The sequence below is a fragment of the Lytechinus pictus genome, chromosome 6, assembly GCF_037042905.1.
Source record: "Lytechinus pictus isolate F3 Inbred chromosome 6, Lp3.0, whole genome shotgun sequence".
Lineage (NCBI taxonomy): Eukaryota > Metazoa > Echinodermata > Echinoidea > Temnopleuroida > Toxopneustidae > Lytechinus > Lytechinus pictus.
This window is the reverse complement of record NC_087250.1, coordinates 15381498-15393902: the sequence shown is the minus strand read 5'-3', so window position 1 is coordinate 15393902 and position 12405 is coordinate 15381498. Positions and strand designations below refer to the sequence as shown.

General features: G+C 37.5%; 1 long non-coding RNA gene across 1 annotated transcript; it reads right to left on the bottom strand.

The window, feature by feature from the left end:
* Nucleotides 1–1075: 1075 nt before the first annotated feature.
* Nucleotides 1076–8803, bottom strand: LOC129262876 (uncharacterized). Its single transcript, XR_008584712.2, has 4 exons — nucleotides 8666–8803; nucleotides 2692–4594; nucleotides 2242–2450; nucleotides 1076–1501 (listed from the first exon to the last, which is right to left on the bottom strand). It is a non-coding gene; the product is annotated as an uncharacterized LOC129262876 (long non-coding RNA).
* Between the last annotated feature and the right edge of the window lie 3602 nt (nucleotides 8804–12405).

Genomic DNA, 12405 nt, shown 5'->3' with positions numbered 1-12405 from the left:
ACATTTTCTTCGAGAGCCATTTGGCATACTGTAGGCATAACTTTTTTTTATACACAAACACTAAAAGGTGTTTTTTCATTGGATTCAGTGCGAATTCATTTTGGGATCTGGCATTTCTCTTTATAAAGATTCTACATGTATGCACACGGTTTTAATTGTACTACTGTACTGTATGTACATGTACATGGATACATGTATGATGTACATGATGGCCAACAGTGTATTACAAAGTCTTTGTTTTGAAATAAGATTCCATGCACACAGTTTCAATGTACATACATTGCACCAAAGATAGTACAGTACATATATGTAGCATCCATGATTGTACCAAATAGTGTACAGTGCATGGTAAATTACCAATTCGTCCACTGCCAACTCGTCCACTCACTACATGGTCTACATTCATTGTACCATCATTTTTATAGTCTACTGCCATTTCGTCCATCAAGATTTCGTCAAACAACCATTTGGTCCAATCATCACTTTGTCTAATTACCAGTACGTTTATGACCATTTCATCTCATAACCAGTTGGTCTAATATTCAGGGTAATTTTTTTCAATCATTTTGCCCAATTACTGAGTGGACGAAATGGCAATTAGACCATGTGGATATTGGACGAACTGATGGTAGACCAAATGATACTAGACAAGTTGGCAATTGGACGAATTGGCATTGGACCAAATGAAAATAAACCCAGTGCATAGGGTAGGCCTTCACTGCCTGGGTTTTAATAATGGTTTCTGTGATTTTGGCATTCACACTGCACAAAATTAATTCTTTCCTGTATATGGAGGCCTATTTAATACAGTATGTATCAACTGTAAACAGAAGCTCATTGAGAAGCTCAAATGTCTCAAGAATGCCAAGAATTCATTTCCTTGTTGCTTCATGATCACACCCTTAGCACAGGAAAAACACTCATTCCTTTCCAATGCACAGAAGGGCAGACTGTCTCTAGTGCCAGTTTTTGGCTTTGCAATTTTACATCATGCCTACATTACTTTAATAGGTATTAGGCCGACTTTTTTTCTGAAACTCTTTAAAAATTGCAGGGTAATTTTTTTTAATTTTTAGGGCTATTTTTCCACATTGGTGCAATTGCGGAGTTTTGGGGGCTACATGTATTTCTGTCATTTTAAGGGCTGCTTCTTTTGTTGCAACAAGCATTATTCTGCCATACATGTACATGTAGTAAAGAAGAAGTGTACATGTAGTTAGAATATTTATTTTTTTAATAATCTTGAATACCAGTGTTTGTGACACAGACAGATCTTGGGGCGACTCTACATTGTATTAAATACATGTAGCATTGTCCCCCAAAGCATGTCTTGTTGCCTTTTTGTAGGGGAATTTTATGGGCAATTTGGGAAGTCATCATGAGGGCAAAATCACCCGTTGCCCTCCTGTGTAATTTCCTCTCTCTGTAGGGCCCATACATGTACATTATATGCAGGCCTGTTGTTAGTCTGCTGTGTAAACCCTTCACTCGAGAAAAGGGTCTGAATTCTCGCTACCCCAAATAGCGATTTCGCCGAGATCCGGGAAAATCCCTGTAACGCGCATTGCATTATGGGATAGCTTTTAGGTATTACAACTTCCTGTTCGGAAGTCCAATGCACTGTTTTGCCATTCAGATCAACAGTGCCGTCATGCACAACAACACAACGTCGCTTTCGATGAAAGTTTGTGATCACAACCCTCTCTTTCACGATACAGTTTAACGGCCTTTTCTGCTGAAGTTACTAATTCTGCCCGACGCTTTCCATTGCACGGTATTCCTCTGTCAGTTAAGATTTTTTTTAAGTTCCGAAACTGATTTTTTATCCATTTTGTGGTCGACGAAAAATTGAATGAAATGAATGCTGTATATATTTAGCGTCTAGTCGAATACGATCGTGATGTCAGGCATGTCGCTAAATGCAAAATTTTAATATATTCATTTTTTGTTTAATTTTTTATAACCTAATAATAAAAACATGAATAAAAATTATTTTCACGTGAAATATATATTTTTTTTTATTCATAATTCAAATGGAATCAAAACTGACCAAATTAAATAAAAAGTATTATAATCTGTACATATTACGCTGATTGGCATCGATTTCAGCGTGGTGGAAAACTCAGTATCGCGAACCTCGCGCGAGTATGACTCTGAACCGGAAGTGGTGATGACGACCCGACGGAGTGAAAATTATCTCGTCTCGCGCAATATGAGATTATTGTTCCTATTTGGGGTAGCGAGAATTGCAGCCTACTCATGCCTTGTGTACTGAAGGATCTCTCCTGAATTAAAACAGCAAGATTTGTATAATGTGCTAGTCTTTGCGTGGACTCCGTGGAGACACACTTGTTGATCAAAGTTTCAATCAGGGTCTGTGCCTGCAGACTAGCCTGTTGTAGGCCTGCCCTATCAGTGCCTGAACTTCATTGCTGTTGAATACTTGAAGTCTTGAAGTGTTAAAATTGTAATGCATCATTTTCATATCAAGCTGATGGCAATTAAAGACCAAAGTCCTGAATAAAAGCCTGGTGGGTGTTTCATAAAGCTGTTCGTAATCTTGAGCGACTTTAAGAACGACTGGTGATCCTTTCTTTTGGTAAATGGTATACATGTACATGTACACCATACATGTAGGCGATGGTTTAGCACAAGGTTCACCAGTCATTCTTAAAGTCACTCTTAACTTACGAACAGCTTTATGAAACGGCCCCCAGGGGTGGTAAATTCTGTATATATTGTACATTAAACTTTCCATACACTGTAGGGTCATTGGACGTGCACTGAACTTTCAAAAGTTCAAATTATGACAATCTTATCTCTACAGAGACATTGAATTCAAGCAAACAAACACTGTTCACCTAAACTCTGTGAGAGGAACAAAATATGAAAACAAACATGATAAACAATGACCTGGGATAAAATACAATGGCCTTGAACAGTCCCTGTATGAACTCACTTAGGAATGTCATTGTGTGTGGAAGTATTGTACAGTATCAATCACGGTATAAATAGCAACTTCCTATCCTACAGAAAAATGAATGTATTCATACTGAACTCTGAAGGGTGTACTGAATAGTACTAGCCCACTGTATAGGCCTATTTGGAAATTAACTTTGCAGTATACAGTACACCTGTACATATGTGTAGGCCTACATGTACATGTATGTTAAAGTAAAAAGTACTGTACAAGTACTTGTACATGTACATGTCAAGGTAGGCTACATGTACATGTATGCAGGCATAATATGGAAGAAGGTGACAATCTACATGTACATGTACATGTACATGTATGAAAGCAAAATAACAGAACAGAAATCTGCAAATATCATTTTCACAAACACATGTACAATGTACATACATGTACACAGAAACTGCACAAGCAGTACAGTATACAGACTAGTATACTGGCACTGCAGTGTACAGTGTATGCAGGGATTGTGCAAAATACATGTACTGTATGTACAGTGTACAGGCCTAAAAATCTGTCTCCCTTTCATTATTTGCAGTCATTGTACATGTACACGTGTACATGAATACTGTAGGCATATAACAAAACTTACATGTACATGTATGTGCATTACACCATACATGTACCTGTATGTACATGTAGGTGTGTACATGTACATGTACGTGTGCAGTATGGAAACATCGCGTTGCCATCACACAAAAAAAGACTCCATCCGATTTGGGGTAGGCCGATCAAGAAGTGTGATTCCAACATCAGTACAGAATGTAAAAAACTCTCCTTCGCATCCATGAATGACAACATCTATTTACAGCCCTGAATACCGGTACATTAAAATACATGTAGCAGCCTCCTACACATGTGTACATGCTACCAGGGAATACACCCCTCCCCAACCTCACTCTCCCTCTCTCTCTCTCTGTTTCACTCCCTTCTTTTCATCCCTGCTCCATCCTTCCTCATCCCCTCTCAGTCCCTTTCCTGCTAGTATTAAACACACTTTCTACATTCAGTCTCCTCTCCTCATTCTCCCCATTCCATTTCCTCCACTACCCCCCCCCCCATAGGACTCCACACTAAACTTGTTTTCTTCAGAGGTGTGAGTGGTCACACATAAAAAGATCTGAAAAAAGCTGAAGAGTGTTGAAAAAGTCTGAAATAGAAAGAGCTCCCATACTTTTTGGACAGAGGAAGGCAAAAAATAAGCTGAAATTAAGCTGAAAATCAAAACAAAAAAATCTGAAATCAGATAAAAATCTGAACTCTCACACCCCTGTTTCTTGGTGGCCCGATCGGTCCACCAAAATCATCGACTTAATATTCTTGGTGGCCTAAAGACAACAAAAAACAAAACAATTTATATCAAAACTTTGGCAGCCCGGCCGCACCACTACTGGGTTTTTACAGAATTTTGGTGGCCCGACTCTCAGTATTGGTTGCCTCGGGCCACTGCTAATATCGAGCCATGCCTTCACCGTGGAACTTCGTATTAAAATCAAAACAATTCAACAAAAACAAACTTACACTTTTGCGCTTGAGGGTGGTTCCCATGCCAGCTCTCCCGTCCTGAGATTGCCGTACATGGGCCGCTGTGTTTTGGGTTCTATTATCTCCACCCATTCTACCCTGCATATATGAAAATAAAAACAACAGGAGAAAAGTCAAGTTTTGATAAACAAAATTATGAACATTCTAAAAAAACTAAAAAGGATTGTAAGACGTACACTGCAGGATACGTGTAGGAAATAATTTTCATTTCAGCCTTTTCAGGGGTTATTTTTTTTACACATTGGAGTGCTTGCAGAAAATAAGGGCTACAATAGAAGTAAAATGCAATTATGCAGTGGCACATATCATTATTCTGCCATGCATGTACAGTAGCTGGAAATAGAATATTGATTTTCTAAATAATCTTGAATATTGATGATGACAGATCTTGGGGAAAGAATAGTCGCCCCAAATCATGTATGGGGGATTTTAGGGGCAATTTGGGCTGTCATTTAGGGGTGAAATGATCTGAAATCGCTTGTCACCCTCACTACACTGATACACTGACAATAAACAGAAGGGGGAGCAAAAAAAGAAAACCCTATAAAAACAACAAAGTATGTCTCATCAAATTTATGAGGAAGGTGACTGATAACAAAATTGCGAACATCAGGGGAAAATCACACGGAGGCTCATGGCAATTTCGCCCCAAAATGCTTGAAAGAGGAAAATCCCCATTCAAAACACTGTTAAAGGGGTACATTGTACTCCAGGCTGATATGATTTGAACAGATCAAGAAAAACCTGACAAACAAAACAATGAAAATTTTATCAAAATTGGAGAAGGAATAACAAAGTTATGGCATTTTAAAGATTTGCATGATTCCGGTGAAGCAGTTCTAGGCATGTCTTCATGAATATTCAATGAGCAACTGATGCCATATCCCCACTTGTTCTTTTGTATTTTATGATATGAAATTACATGTACATGTACAGTAGGTTTTATTTGTTCCTTCAAGAACCAAGAATATTGGAATAACTGATTATTGATGCATTAGATTCATACATTGTAGCTGCAACTCATTTCATTACTAGGGAGACATCATTCAAACATGTATAAAAAAAAATTATGATTTCATTTTTACATATATATGTAATAACATACATGTAAGAAAAAGGAAAGTGGGGATGTGCACCTTTTATCAGTCCATCTAAATCTAATGAATATTCATGATGATGTGCATGTAACTGTTTTCACAATATCTTGCTAAACTTTATAATTCCATATCAACTTCACTTTTTGTTATCAGATTTTGATGAAATTTTCGGCATTTTGCTTTGTGAATTTTACAGTATTTATTTGATAAAATATTTTCAGCCCGGAGCATCCCTTTTAATGTTGTATCAACAGCCAAACCAGAAGTCAAGGCAAGATGGTAAAGTGTACACTGTGTCCAAGTCTGTATCCCTGTACTACAGTGTAGGAGGTAAACAATTTCTTGGAAAAGTATTAACATTAAAGAACCACTTATTTTGCCAATTAACACATTTTGAAAGTACACATCTCTCTGCTGCAGTTTTAGGGTTAGTTCCTGCCAAACTTTAATTGCTGAAACTTGACTGAAACTCTTCCTCTTTCTCTTTCCGGCACTGATTGAGTGTTTAATAAGTGGCTTCCAGAATAGCTTCACAGTACACACCTTAAAGGGGAAGTTCATCCTTATGGGTATTTGGTGATATATTACATGTAGTTTTTAACCAAAAAAAACAAAAAAAAGAACACACAACTGGAGGTTTGACAAACTTATCTGTCAAGTATGATTGTATTACCGACCGGCCTTGTATTACCGAACGTGCGCATCATACGCGTCAGAAAATAATTTCATACGCTCAAAATTTTGCAACATCCTTCCAAAGAGAACTTGAATAGAAAGATGATGAAAAATGGTCAAAAACACATTTTCAAAGTCTTCATATTCTAAAAATAGTAAAATATGGTCAAAATAGCTCATTAATGATTTTGTTGTTTTCTCAAATTTTCCCATAGAAAACACACTTTCGGTAAATACTGGTACCTTTTTCAAGTGACCAAAATATTTCACATGCGAAGAGAGGTCCAATTGGAAGCGAATATCGTTAAAACGAAAACCAATTTCGGCAAAATTTTTACATATTTATATTTTGTAGGTAACTGCGTATTTATGGTGAAAGTTTGGTGAATTTCATGAGAATAATGTGTTTGATAGATTGAATTCATGAAGTGTTTGGTAATACGATCCACTACCATACTATTTTATAGTGTACAGAATCCTCATCATCTCAGGTCTGTACATGGTACACATCCTGGCCGTTATGCAAATGAGCGGACTGATGACGTCATCAACTCACTATTTCTTTTGTATTTTATTATTTAAAAAAATGAATAATGAAATATTTTCATATTTTCCTCATTGCCATGGGAAACAAAGTTTGTTGTATATATTTAAAAACATCATCATGGAGTCCTCAAGGCTAATAATTACCGCCTTTCATTTGTCCGGACAAGATAGACCAAAAGCTTCGGTCTCTGTTTGGTTGTTCCGCTGAACTAAGTTGGCTCCACTCACCAGTTAAAGAGACCGAAATTCTCACTCAATCTGTATGATGGGGTGTCCAAACTTCGCGCACTTTTCAAAAATACTTATCAGGTTTAAATTTTTTCACAAAATATTCATAAATTATACAAAACCAATTCAAGAAATAGTTACCACATTGACGGCAAGATCGTAAACTATAAAATCATGGACGAAAATGTAAAGTAGGTCAAGGGAATTCGCCGGTATCGCGATCTCAAAATTCTATTCCGATCGGCGAATGCGCGCTGTGTTGGAAAACGTTCAGAAAAAGTGTGACCTAACTTCGCGGACCAAAGTTTTTGTGGACATTTAAACAAAAACTCAAGCTCAAAAAGTGAAATATTTATATCAGATTGATGGCAAAATGCTATAGAATTGGTTAGTACCACATTTAACTCACATTTTTGATGATTTCTGCTTGCAAAATGGTGTTATCGTGATGCTTGTTGAGAATATCAGATTTCTTCAAAACGGGCGCTAACGGTGACAAATTTGCCGATCTTTTGCCAATATTTTCATGAATACTGAACTCATCCTAAAGAAACTTACACCAAAGGGTAATTTTAGGTCGCTTTTCACGTTGATGATGTCAGATTTCAAGGATATTGGCTAGTTTTTTAGATAATGACCGTCCGCGAAGTATGGACACGCGCGAAGTTTGGACTCACTGCCATACAGGGACTCAATGGCCATATAAATGAAGTTCGGATAAACCAGGGAAGTGGGAGTTGCATGACAGCCAAAGTAAGTCACTGTTTTTTTTTCCTTTTAAGTTTGGTTATTCCCGTTTTGGTGCATTTCAGGCCAAAACAGAATAGGGTCTAATAATCTAGTTTATTTTGGTCTCATTCTTTTTGTATATTTTTATGAAAGACAGGATTTGTTGAGCCCCGTCGGGGGATTTGGCATTGTTAACCCCTAATGGCGGCTGCACGATCGCAAGCTGTCTGTGAGTGTGTACTACTACTACTAGGTCTAGACTCTAGCCTAGGTCGAGCAGGAACAAAATTTTTAAATTTTTATTTTAAAAACTCCTCAAAACAGACGGCTGCCAGCTGTCTAGGGAAAGAAAGCAATTTCAAATAAATTTTGTGCACATACATGATACATTGATTAGATCTAGACTTAATTCAACTGAAAGACAAACCCTGTCGCCTAATTCAGGGCATCGACCCCCCCCCCCCCCCCCCCCCCCCCCCCCCCCCCCCCTTGGCCTTGGTCGGCTTCGCCGATCCAGCAGCGCTGCGGGGAAGGCTCCCGACTGACCCGAGTCCTGTCGCGGGAGACTGCGTCTGATCTGTGAAAACTGAATCACGACATAAAGTAGCCAGTATACTCGATTTCCCAAGTCATATTGCAAAATTATCAATGAAATATGAAAGCTGCAAGTTCATCAGAGAGAATTTGTATATTTGGGAACTGAAGTGGAAACCCAAATTAATGGAATTTCGTCTTTCGAAACGAAATCGGGACAGTCCCCGACTGGATGGCCCGAGTGAGTCAATCGATTTTCTCGGGACTCAACTGATAAAAAAACCGTTTTCTCTTCTATTCTTTGACCAATACGAATTACAAATAACACTGAATTTCTTACCTATCGCTCATGGCTTCTCGTGTCGATGTTAAATTCCAAATATATTTCCTATTCTTGGTGGTCTAACAGCAGAAATTAGAGAGGAAAAAATATCATTTTGGACGCCGTCGCAGCTTCCGCCATGTTATTGACAATACTGGTCATTCATTCACCGTAGATGGCGACATAGCAGTCATTGTTAATCAGAGAGATTTATTTTACCACTTTAAGAAATTTGGTAGGGAATTGAAAAAAAAAATCCCTGGGGCGGTATTCTGAGGTCATTTTATCTTTAAAATATTTTATTTTATCTCTTAAAATGAAATTGGTATTCTGAGATGACATTTTATCTCTCAGATAAAATTTTCAATTTTATCTTGCATATAAATTTTATCTTGCGTATCTATAGATGATACGCAACAGAACAATGCCTGCGTAGACATACCCATCGCGTATCTGGCCATTGCAACGCGAATGATGTGCTTGCGCCCACGTTACTTTGAAGAAAAAATAGAATAAACTTAAAAGAGGGTCGGGGCTATTTTATCTCCGCGACGTTGATTTCATCATTCTTTCTAGGTGAATTTACTCCAAATGTTGACATGAAAATGAAGAAAAATTATATATTTATTGAGAACAACACCTTAACGTTATTCCTGTACAATCAGGAAGTATTTCATAAGACTTTTCTCGACTAATATCGTCTTTGAAATGATGCTTGAAAAGATGCGATATAGACTTCGAAAAAAAGATGAGAGTATTGCCATTTTTGTTAAAAAGAAATCTATGTAAAGACGCGCAGACACGAGTCAAAACTGATCCCTGACGAGCTTAGTGGGCCCCTCCTTTGAACTTGAAGACCTTTTTTTTTTTTTTTTTTTTGCTTTTCAATTTTGCGAAATGTTCTTTATTTGTGGTTGAAGACCATCATTTTTTTTTCCTGTCAATTTTTTTTCTGTCGCGAAATGTCCTTTACTTGCGGTTGAAGACCTTTTTTTTTTTTTTTTTTTCTTGTCAATTTTTTTTCTGGTGCGAAATTTCCTTAACTTGCAGTTGAAGACCTTTTTTTTGGGGGGGGCGGACGAATTTACCCCCCTTTGGAAAATCCTAGGTACGCCAACGGCTGGGGGTATTCAAGCCACCCCCACATAAATGCGCTCATGCCTGCCAGCTGGCCTGCGAATTTTATTTTATTTTTATTTTTTGTCAGTACTTGTGCAACGGACGCGAGAGGGCAATGGGAATGACGATAAGGCTGTTTCGGAGGCTTCGAATCACCCTACACAAATCTTGGACTTGTCTTTTTCCAGTGAGAGTCCTGCCAAGGTTTCTCGAATTAAATGTCGGCGTTATCGGTAGGTTACGTCATATCTTGCCCGAAATTGTCTTACTTACTTTGTATATTCAAGGAGGTATCATATCTCCTTGATATAAATGAATTAGTGCAAACACATGTGACTTATTGTAACGTCGCATGGGGTAATACTTTCATAACACGTACTGATAAACTGAAAATTTTCCTGAGACCATGGACCTATTGGTGATAGGTCCATGCTTAGACTGACATTATTGCCATTTTATAAACTATCATACAATAGTTTGATTTTTATGTTTAAAGGTCAAGTCCACCCCAGAAAAATGTTGATTTGAATATCAATCTAGCACAACACTGAAAATTTCATCAAAATCGGATGTAAAATAAGAAAGTTATGACATTTTAAAGTTTCGATTATTTTTCACAAAACAGTGATGCACAACTGAGTGACATGCAAATGAGATAGTCGATGATGTCCCTCACTCACTATTTCTTTTGTTTTTTATTGTTTGAATTATACAATATTTCATTTTTTACAAATTTGACAATAAGGACCGACTTGACTGAACCATATAGTATTAAACCATGGAGGTAGAAAGAAAGTAAACAATGCTAATTTCACATGTTCAGGGAGGAATTAATATAGTTGTTTCACTTGGCAATGAGGAGAAAATTAGAATATTTCATATAATAAAATACAAAAGAAATTGTGAGTGGATGACGTCATCAGTCTCCCCATTTGCATAAAGACCAGGATGTGCATATAACTGTTTTGTAAAATTAAGCGAAACTTTAAAATGTCATAACTTTCTTATTTTACATCTGATTTTGATGAAATGTTCAGTGTTTTTTTGGTAGATTTTTCTCTTTGTATTCAAATAAACTTTTTGTTGGAGTGGACTTGTCCTTTAAACTTAAATTTTGTAAGTCAAGAATAGAAACGATATTCCGTCTTAAGAAAAAGCACTTTGCATCATTCTGTACACATTCACATAACTTATTCAGTATTTCACAACTTAAAGACACACACACACACACGTGATGGAATATTACTATTTTAGATGCCAGGGGTCGACCCGGGATTTTCCAAAAAGAAAGAAAAAAATTCACTTAAAAACCGAGTCATTGTGTCCACGTAAAATTTTACAAGCAAAAAAAAAAAAGTTTTCACTTGTGGATGAACGACATATTTTCGTTAAAGAAAATGGCTTTGACTCTCAAAGGGGGGGGGGGGGACACCGTTTTATGAACGGCATATTTATATTCAGCCGGATGTGCCCCCTGGATCCGCCACTGTTATATCATGCTTAACTATCTATTATAAAATCATTTATCTTTTCGATTGTCACATAATTTTTTTGTTTATATCATTGTATGAAGTTGTTAATTTGTCATTGATTTATGAATAAAATGCAGTTCTGCAAAAAAAATGTAGTGCCTTACATGTACATGAGTCTTGATTTCCTTAGAAAAGTATCCTTCATCTAATTCTCCATCCTCTGCTATTCTCAACCTCTGCTCCTGTCCCCTCATTCTTCATCCTCCTCCTTATTGCATTGACGCCCAACGGCGACAATGCATTGTTCTTGTTCCGTATTCCTATTTGCATTGACGCCCAACGGCGACAATGCATTGTTCTTGTTCCGTATTCCTATTCCGTCGTCTTCTTTGCATTGACGCCCACTGGCGACAATGCATTGTTCTTGTTCCGTATTCCTATTCCGTCGTCTTTGCATTGACGCCCAATGGCGACAATGCATTGTTCTTGTTCCGTATTCCTATTCCGTCGTCTTCTTCTTCTTCTGCTTCTTCCACAAAATCCCATTTGTTTAACACATGGTGTTTGTTAGCTCTACCCTGGCTCCGTCCCTCATCCAAATTCATCCGAACTTTGTAGACATGTTGTCCAGCATCCCTAGTTGTGCACCTCGTCTTCCATTTTCCAAAATCACTCATGCATGACCATCAAGGCGCCATTTTGTAAATTTCAAGTCCATTTGCATACCATTACTAATCTCGTCCTTACTCCCGCATCCTGCATGCTACAAACTTCTAACAAATTCCTATAGATAGTCAAAGAGTTGCTCCATCATTTGCGACGTATAACCTGACCTTCAAAATGCCATCTTCATGCCCTAAATTCGAATCCGATATAGCCTTCCTTCAAAAACTTCATATTTATTGAAATGTAAAGTCAAAAAAATCCTAAAATGGCCATAACTTTTTTGTTTTTATTCAATTCGAGCCAATATTTTCAGGAATTATTACAGGCAACATATCATACTTACGAGTAAGTTTTCACGCATCATTGACCTTCCGGTATTGAAATAGCGCCCTCTAAAGTTTCAAAAACGCTTACGTTTGAATGCTCCTCATTGCATCATGCATGGCCAAACCCGTACCCTTTTTTAGATTTAGGGTGTTCAAGATATGCCCTTTCATGCCA